This window comes from Mytilus edulis, chromosome 1, assembly GCF_963676685.1.
Source record: "Mytilus edulis chromosome 1, xbMytEdul2.2, whole genome shotgun sequence".
Lineage (NCBI taxonomy): Eukaryota > Metazoa > Mollusca > Bivalvia > Mytilida > Mytilidae > Mytilus > Mytilus edulis.
Window position 1 is genome coordinate 73940738 of NC_092344.1, and position 10342 is coordinate 73951079.

Genomic DNA, 10342 nt, shown 5'->3' on the forward strand with positions numbered 1-10342 from the left:
ATTGAATTGCGTTTTTACTTTACAGAGTATCATTGGGGGTATATGAGTTTTGAAATATTCTGGCGTTTTTAACCGGACACATTCTTAAATTATCGGACACGTTTTTGAGATTGTAACAATACAAAAAAAGTTATTGTCCTAAGTCAGGAGTTTGGTATTCAGTAGTTGGTTTTCCCGCTTGAATGGTTTTACACTAGTAAATTTCATTGAGAGCCTTCAATGGTTGTCGTCTGTTTATGTGGTTTATAAGTGTTTCTCGTTTCTCGTTTTTGTATAGATTAGACCGTTGGTTTTGTCGTTTGAATAGTTTACCGTTTGAATAGTTTACCGTGGCACTAATAATTTTTGGAGCCCTTTACAGCTTGCTGTTAGGTGTGAGCCAAGGCTCCGTGTTGAATTGCCGTACCTTGACCATAACTGTTTACTTTTATAAATTGTCACTTGGATGGATAGTTGTCTCATTGGCACTCATACCACATTTTCCTATATCTATAGACCATTGGTTTTCCAGTTTGAATGGTTTTACACTAGTCACTTTTGGGGCCCTTTATAGCTTGCTGTTCGGTGAGAGCCCATGCAGGCACGGTGTTGAAGACTGTACTTTGACCTATAATGGTTTACTTCTACAAATTACGACTTATATGAATAGGAGACTTTTCTCATTGGCAGTTATACCACATCTTCTTATATATTAATACAACACTGAGCCACCCAACCCATCCACCCCAATTACTCGTTTGTGAGGGCTGCCTAGAGTCAGAGGTGGATATAGGGGAGGCAGGGGACCCGCCCCCCCCCCCCTTTTTGGGAAAAAATTTGGATGCTTATATAGGGCAATCATTGAAGCGTGACTGGAGCCGGCCCCCTAGGTCAGTCACTTATGTAAATTTCTGGGTCCGCCACTGAGAGTGGTTACACCGGGCCAAAAATGCATCGGACTGAAACAACATACTGGTTGTGTGTACACTGACAATCAAATTAAAATTAAAAAAATGTATAAAATATTGTAAAAAATAATTTTTCATTTGAGTGCATTTACGTAACAATAACACAATGTAACCGTAGACATAAATATCATTGTTACACTCGTAAGTATTCATGCAGTTCCTTAGTCAACCCTAGGCCTGCATTCCGGCGATATAGCCTAAACTTCATTGTAACAATAACTTGTTTATGACTGTTACATTTCAATGTAACCATAGCCAGTACCAAAATAAAATAGAAATTTAAATATTTCACAGACATCTTTCTTTACAATTTATAAAAATAGGAAGACTGTTGGATGATTTTTACCACATCAAATGCCCAATGAGCAAACCCATATATCGCATTGCCCAGATCGCATAGCATGCTAAAAAAATATTTAAAAAAACCCGAATTAACAGAAATGTTGTTGTAAAACCATTTCAAACGAGATCACTTATATATAAATATATATATATATATGCAGCAACAACTGAACAGCAACAAACACAGCAGTCAATGTGGCGAGATGAAATAATTTTGTAGGACTTATATATTAAAATGTTTCCCAAATTAAATGAAGCATTGGTATAAAAAAAAAACTCAAAATAGGAAACATATTTTTAAAAGGGGGTTCCAAATCTGGAGGTAGGGTTTCCAAATAGATTTCCCTTTTCAAATTTATGCATTTATCGTTAAAAAAGGGGTCCAACCTTCGGACCCCTCCCCTTCTGACGCCGAGGGGTGTACCGCACCTCCCTTTATCCAATCATATGTTTAGAAAGTCAGGCCCCGGCGCCATAAAACTATTTAAGTAAAGTTTTTTTTACTCAGCCTGAGAATTTTCTCAATTTTTTTATTCTCAGCAAAAAACACCGCCATAAAAAAATTCTTAGATTTTTTTTACTCAAAGTTAAGAATATTCTTAAATATTTGAGTGTGGCCAAGAGCATATTTAAGTATAAAAAAAAATCTTAAATGTTGCTATTTAGGGTATTTGATATAAAATTACAATTGTTAATAATATTTTTTTTTATTTTGAAGAACGTCACTATTCTACACAAACCAAGATGATTCAAAAAGAGCATACACATATTTATTCAGTCCAAAATTTTTGTTTGGTTAACGTCGTCTTTTTCATAGATTTTGTAGAATAATTACTCAATTTTGTCAAAAACTGTAAAAATTGAGGTTTCAGGCTTTTTTTCAGAGTTCATAATTTGTTGATTGATTTAAATTATTCAAACAAACTGTTGCTAAAACAAAAGAAAAAAGTACATACGGTTCTATGATACTATGAATTAAAGAAAAGATTGAAAGACTTTTTTTATTCTAGTGTGAAACAGCTTCACTGATTCTCTGTTTTAAGAAATTACCCACATTTTAGAGGGCATCGGATATTTGAGCGAACACTTTTTTCTTTGGTTAGGGCTATTTGACTGATACTCTAGAACGGAAACCATTGTATTTGATTTTTTTTTTGAGGTACATATAACTTTTTTCTTCACTACCAATAAATGTTAAATATATTTTAATACATGTATTCTCCAAAGTATTTGAAATATAGACAATAATTGATATTATGTTAGACAGTTGGGCCTATCAAGGATAAAATATAGTTTAGGTGGTCGGTTTTTTTCTTTCTTTTAAGATTAATATCTCTTAAATCTACTTTTAACAATTTTCTTCTGCATGGTACCTTAATAATATTGCAATATTGGTACCTCATATCTACAAACCAAATATATGTATAATCAAATATACCTTATGTCACCATTTCTACTGTTTATTATCTTAGATATCCAAATTATTACAAAGATGTAAAATAAGTTCCCCCCTGTTTGGTTTTAAACAGGTATGAAATTGATAAATGTCTAATTTGTGCAGTACAGTAACAGATTCGGGGGAGATACAGACGAAAAATCTATCATGTGAAAATCATGATACAGAAGGAAATTCCCATATATGCACAATCAGAACACAAGAATTTTACAGAATAAATATTTCTTACAAAAAACGAAAAAAAAGAACCACCCCCAATTCCCCCCTAACCCTTATAAAGACCCTCATATATCATTGTGACGGATAGTTTTGTTGGTTCTATTTAACTGTTTTTATTTTTGAAAAAGAATGTTTGAACACTTGGTGTTTTTAATAAATGAAATGGGCAATATATGTCATGCCTTCTCACACGACGTCGTACGTTCAATTTCTCTTCCTGAGCAATATGATATTCACCTCATTATGCTGCTTGCTGAGCAATTTTTATGACTACTTGCATGGTTATTAAATCGCTTTAAATTCTGTATCAAATTTATATTAAAAGTTACATACATGTATAGATCTTGAATATTGATTACAATTATTTACTTGCTTTCATATTATAAAAATATCCGGTTTGTTGGTTTTTTGTTGCGTTTTTTGTTTTGTTTTTTGTTTATAGATCTGAGGAAATGAAGTAATAAACAATTAACTAAAAAATGTCACATAGTGTCTTCTAATGTGTCGTCTGAATTCATAATGTATGTTATTGATCCGTCTTAATGTATATGAATTTGACAAATATTAATACTATAATCTATTTAATAAGGTTTGGTAAAGAAGTAATAATATGTATATCCAAAACAACCCGCGATTTTATACCTATTTTGACATTTGGCTAAGTATTCAGTAAAGTGCTGTTTCAATGGGTGTCCCAGAAAAATGCATTTTTTTCATATTTTAAATTATTTTGAGTTTAAATGCAGGTAGCTAATCAATTCACTGCATGATGAAGAGATAATATAAACAGTCTCATATGAAAAGTTTATTGTTGAATAAAGTATTTTATAAATGAAGTGTTGAATTCCCTATTTTTTGCATGCTTATTTTGTGACATGGTCGAATGACCCAAAATCAAAATTGTGTTATTAACCTTTTTGTATGAATGGCAACTAGGTAAAAAGGATTTTCAGGTAAAACAATAGGGTTGGCAAGGTTAAGGACACTAAAACATGAAAAATCATCGAAAAATAAGGATTAAAAACAATTTTAAATGGTCATGTTGTTGGACTAACATTTTCTGTCTCAGTTCTTCCCAGTGGCGGATCCAGAAATTTTCATAAGTGGGGGCCCACTGACTGACCTAAGAGGGGGCCCGCTCCAGTCACGCTTCAGTGATTCCCTATATAAGCAACCAAATTTTTTCCCAAAAAGGGGGGGCCCGGGCCCCCTGGGCCCTCCCCCCTAAATCCGCCTCTGCTTCCTATGTGAAAATGAAATATAAGTTATGTAACAATAGAGGGCAATTAAATGCACAAAATATCTTGAGGCTTGAGCTTGTTAACTAAAATGTGATAATTCATCATGAAGTTACAGCAGAAAGTTTTATTTTTTTCAGGAATTGTCATTAAAGTTTACTCTTGAAAAATCTGTCCAACCGTTACGGGCGAAAATTTCAATTTTCATTTGCAAGTTGCCAACTCAGTTTAAGTTTTTTTTAATGTTTATGACAACAAATTTTACGACAATCACGATGTGCATACGGTATTGCTGTCAACTGTTCCTTTTTACTTGAGGTCAACGACATTGAAGGGGTGAACACTCTTTCTGTCCAACCAAGAGATGGAAGTTACATCCAACATTTGTCCAAAAAAATGTTACGTCCAACATCCAAGATATTCTCTAAAATGGCTACCACAAGTCACAGAATCAATTTCGCTTCTACTTTGACAATTACTTAACCTTAAATACTACCATATAAATGAAAAATAAAGAGGTTTTAAACTGTTGACAGTCTAAATTTGACATAATTTTGAAAATTAGGACGTAACAAGAGTCCATTAATTTTCTGTTGGACGAACCGGACAAAATCTTCTAATGTCGGACGTAACAGCTTTTTAAAAGTAAAAAAAACCTTGTTAACAACTAACATGTCCACATAAACTAAAAAATAGTTCTCAGACCCTTCCTAGTCTCTTCTAAAGAGGTGCCCATTTTTAAATTCCCATTAGGATCAGTAAATTAATGAATTCTGTCCTATGTTTGTCCGACAGGGAATATAATCTGTCCTATGTTTGTCCTACAGTTTTTTATGGTTTTGTTTTATCCATTTATTTAATAATGAACCATTTTACCTCTTGCTGAGGAACACCAGCTGTAGATATTAGTATAAACAGCATAGTTTTGATTTTGTTTTTGACTTTCAATGATGCAAATGGAACAAATTCTCATCCAAAAATGTCCCCGTTTGTCCGACATATTTTAAGATTTTTCCAACTTATAAGTTAGTTTTTGAAAAATTTAACAAAATGATATACTTTAATTGAAGATCTTATGAACTGTCAGAGAAAAAATGATATATTTATTAACTAGGCCTTCATTTAAAAGGAAAATATTCAATTTTTCAATGTCCTGTTACGTCCAACATAACCTCTGTCCAACATGCTATTTAGGTCTAATTTTATGTTTTCTGACTAAATAACTATCTTTTTACATGTAAAACCCTAAACTAGAATCATTCTCCTTTCAGAAAATCATGTTATTAAGATTGAAACAGCTACTTTTAAAATCATACATGTTGTCACACACTAACAACACTATACTGAATACTTAGCCACTTACAGATAGTTCTGTAACCAGAGGCGGATCCACCCATTGTTTTAAAAGAGGGTTCCAAACACTCGGGATAAAAGGAAAAAGGAAGGGGTTCCAACTATATGTCCCAACACAGTCGCCTACAGATTTAATTACAGATTAAATATTTTAAGTAGTATTATATAGAATAATGTATTGAACGTCCAAAATAATTTGGTGTTCCAACCCCCGGAACCCCAGGGGTCCGCCACTGTGTAACGCGTATTCTCCTTCTTTAACTAACGTAATATGTTTTGAATTAGCTATATATATGCTACACTTTTCTCAGTTTTAAAATATTCAATGTACTACTATACCTTGATCTACCTTCAATCCCATCCAGAAGAAGTTTGAACCGTTGAACTGTTGAAATGTCAGTGCGAGTGCAAAAATAACGTTTGTAAACAATGAATGACGTCATGTGTAAATCCAATCACATAAACGTTTTACAATAGGCAATTGTATGTTCCATATTGACGCGCTTTTGTGATTACGATAATAACATCAACGGCAAAATTTGAGACAACAGCAGATCAGCCGGGAAGGATAGGATACAGAAATACAGCAGAGAAAATATCGGTTTACCAGCCACTTGCAGAAAGTCTTAAAGTTACAGAAAGAGACGATTGTTACGACAAGTCAGAGATGGCGGATCCTTTTCGAATCATCTACGGATTGCTATTGTTCATGTATGTTTTACAAATGTATGTCTTCTTCCATCACAAGTTTTATTCCGTGAGCATCCTGTCAGATCATATATTTTGCCGGAATCAACATTCTGTATACTGTGTCAACAGAATACAGAATGTTGATTCTGTATTTTGTTGACACAACATTTTGTATTCTGTTGACATTTATACAAAAACAATGTCTTTCCCTTCAAGAGTTTAGTTCAAATGTGGTTCATTAGGGAAAACAGAACATTCGATTTACATATATATATATATATATATGTTTATAAAAAAAGATGCCATATTATTGCCAACGACACAACAACAACAGCAACAACATATATTTTATTTGCCAATCATGGCACCCAAAATGAGTGGAATAATCACAACTCTCCACAACAGATCAGATGACCAGAAATTAACAAATATAGGTCACCATACGGCCATCAATAATGAGCAAAGCCATATCGCATAGTCAGCTAAAAAAAGGCAACAAAATGACAAATGTCAACGAATTCAAACAAGAAAACTAACGTTCTTATTTATGTACAAAAATGAACGAACAATGAATATGTAACACACCAACAAACAACAACCACTGAATTACAGGCTCCTGACTTCGGACAGGAACATATATACAGAATGTGGTGAGGTTAAACATGCTAGGGTCTTCCCCCCTAAACCTGGAACAGAGTTGTAACAGTACTACATAACAACAAACTATAAAATTCAGTTGAAAATAACATGAATGCAAATAGAAATACATCTCAGTAACAAAAACATAATGGACGTTACCGTTACCCAACAAAAAAAGTCACTAAATACAGATCTGAGAGTACTTGCAGTTACTGACAGCTAGTTCAAAGCCACTAACAACTAATAACAACAAGAGTGCACACACTGAAATGTCTCGCCCTCTTTACTAATCCTTGATACTATCTTGATAGACCTAAATATAAAGCTTTATTACAACTGTCACATAAACTCAACATTAACCAAGAAAATTAAAACATTGATCAATGAACCATGGAAATGAGGTCAAGGTCAGATAAACCATGCCAGGCAGACATGTACAGCTAAAAATTCTTCAATATTACAAATATAGTTGACTTATTGCTTATAAATAAAGAAAAACAGAATAAAATACAAACACTTAAAACTTAGCAATGGACCTTGAAAATGAGGTCAAGGTCAAATAAAACCTGCGTAACCGACATATAGATCATAAAATATTTCCATACACCAAATATAGACCTAATGCATAAAGTATTAGAAAAATAGACCATAACTAAAAAACTTAACTTTGACCACTGAACCATGAAAATGAGGTCGAGGTCAGATGACACCTGTCAGCTAGACATGTACACCTTACAATCATTCCATACACCAATTATAGTAGACATATTGCATATAGAATAAGAAAAACAGACCAAAACACAAAAACTTAACTATAACCACTGAACCATGAAAATGAGGTCAAGGTCAGATGACACCTGCCAGTTGGACATGTACACCTTACAGTCCTTCCATACATCGAATATACTAGACCTATTGCTTATAGTATCTGAGATATGGACTTGACCACGAAAACTTAACCTTGTTCACTGATCCATGAAACGAGGTCGAGGTCAAGTGAAAACTGTCTGACAGGCATGAGGACCTTGCAAGGTACGCACATACCGAATATAGTTATCCAATTACTTATAATAAGAGAGAATTTAACATTACAAAAAATCTTAACTTTTTTTTCAAGTAGTCACTGAACCATGAAAATGAGGTCAAGGACATTGGACATGTGACTGACATAAAGTTCGTAACATGAGGCATCTATATACAAAGTATGAAGCATCCAGGTCTTCTACCTTCCAAAATATAAAGCTTTTAAGAAGTAAGATAACACCGCCGCCGCCGCCGCCGCCGCCGCCGGATAACTATCCCTATGTCGAGCTTTCTGCAACAAAAGTTGCAGGCTCGACAAAAATCATGCATCTAACTTCAAAGACTTAGTTCATAGTTTTTTATACTTCTGTTGATTATATTTAATCTTAGTTTTTTCCTTCTGTTAAAAAGAGATTATATAACAGACGCAATGTTCAACATATTTGTTTTAAGATGGCAAATTTGTGTTACATTAGTTTAATTTATAATAATACACACAAACTAAAGAGACAGAAAGACAAAAGTTTGCCTCCAACGACAAGCAAGAATAAACCAAGAAACAGAAAACAGACAATTTTCCAATGTCCTATTTGGCTGGCTTTCATATTATTCCCATTGTTGTTATAAAGTAGACAAAAGCAATGAAGAATCGATAATAGTGTGGTGCTTGAATATAAAGAAAAGAGAATAACAGGCAAAATTAATAATAAAAAGTGAAAAATGGTATAGAATCTTACAGAATACAGAAATGAAGAAACCACTTCCAGACCAGACCCTTTTATAAGTTGCACATTTTTAAAAATTTTTTTGCCTTTTAAATCTTTCTGTTCCGACGACCCATTGGACCGACACACTAATTTTAGTAATCCGACACATAATTATTGAGCAATACTTTGTATGAATAATATTTATATTTCAAGAGGATAATCCCAATAGTTTAAAATGATCCTACTGAGATTTCTCAAAATAATAACATATTGGAGTACATGTGTTAAAATTTGCTTAATGTCCAGTGGCAAATATTACATGCATGTTCAAAACAATTGTTAAATAAGTACAATAGGTAAGTCCTGTATAAGATGTCATCTGGGGTGAAAGAAGGTCAATGAAACTTGGACTGCCACTGGACAACGAAATCATATTGAAGGTGGACAGGAATTTGCCCTCCTGCATATTCAGACAAAAGGCCACCCATGGCCTCTTAAAGAGTTGTTGCAATAGTTATTAACCTGCAGAGATCATGGCACTCTCTTTCTATACATGCTATATGAGGCATCCGATTAAAGGTGACCAATCTTACATTTGTTGAAAATTAAACATCCCGCACAATTTTACTACCAATGTTTTCACTGTTTTTACTGTATCACATAAACATTATCCGTTGTGATGACAGACTTGCAATTCTGGTGACATTTTCTTAGTGAGAATGTGTTCACATATGGAACAAATCTTGTCCTTATGTCCCACGTAAGTGTCATCAATTACTCCTGAACCACTTTACAGAATTTTGTAAATCATCGATACAATCTTTATCTCATGATGTATTTTTTCAAAGGACAATTTACAAAGTGTTACGTCCATAATTAATACCATAACATGCATGTTTGGAAAAACAACTTTTTTATAAATGCATGCAAAGTATTTGATGCAGTATGATCTATTGTTATAGGTATCTAAAAATGGATCCCACCAGAACACAAAGACTAAGTCTATGAGGAAAATAAAGCTTTAGATCAACGACTAAAAATTGTCATGAACAGATAAAATATGAGATAGAGATAGAACTGGTATGAAAGGTGACAGTAGAACATTGACATAATTTGAAAGGTAGGTATATATATACATAGTTTTACACTCAATTATGATTTTTTTAAAGTAAGTATTTGCAATTATTCCTATAATTTTATTTCAATATCATGAAATGTTGTAGTGTGTTCATATGACAACAAACCAACAACGAGCAAATTCAAAAGAATAAAGAGTAGAAATACAATTCTTCAACAATTGAAAGATATCATTAAAGTTAACAAAAAAGTCTACGGGAAGTACATATTCGTACACACAACTTCTCATTTAACTGTTTCACAGATTGCATTGATATTGTGCTCGAATAATCAGATTATATTAATACATATATGTGTTTTGGTGCCGATCCAAAGATGTCAGAGTGTTACAGCAGGACATAGTTGAACTTAGAAACCTAAAGGAAATATAAACAAACATCTCCTTCTCTGTAACCGAATAACAGATTTAAAAAATAGTAATATATTATAATGAGAATTTCCACTGGTACTAATAATGAAAAAATTCACAAAAAGAATACTTTTATTAATTTTTTAAACTATTGCATAGTGTATAAAATAATAAAAAGTTGTAGGATTGTCACTGAGACAACTATCCACCAAATTTGAGACGATGTGAATGTGAACAATAAT

The 10342-nt window shown here is 33.0% G+C and overlaps 1 long non-coding RNA gene across 1 annotated transcript; it reads left to right on the forward strand.

Annotated features, from left to right (window-relative positions):
• Positions 1 to 5940: 5940 nt before the first annotated feature.
• LOC139489787 (uncharacterized) lies at positions 5941 to 9734 on the forward strand. Its single transcript, XR_011656238.1, has 2 exons — positions 5941 to 6266; positions 9577 to 9734. It is a non-coding gene; the product is annotated as an uncharacterized lncRNA (long non-coding RNA).
• Positions 9735 to 10342: the final 608 nt, after the last annotated feature.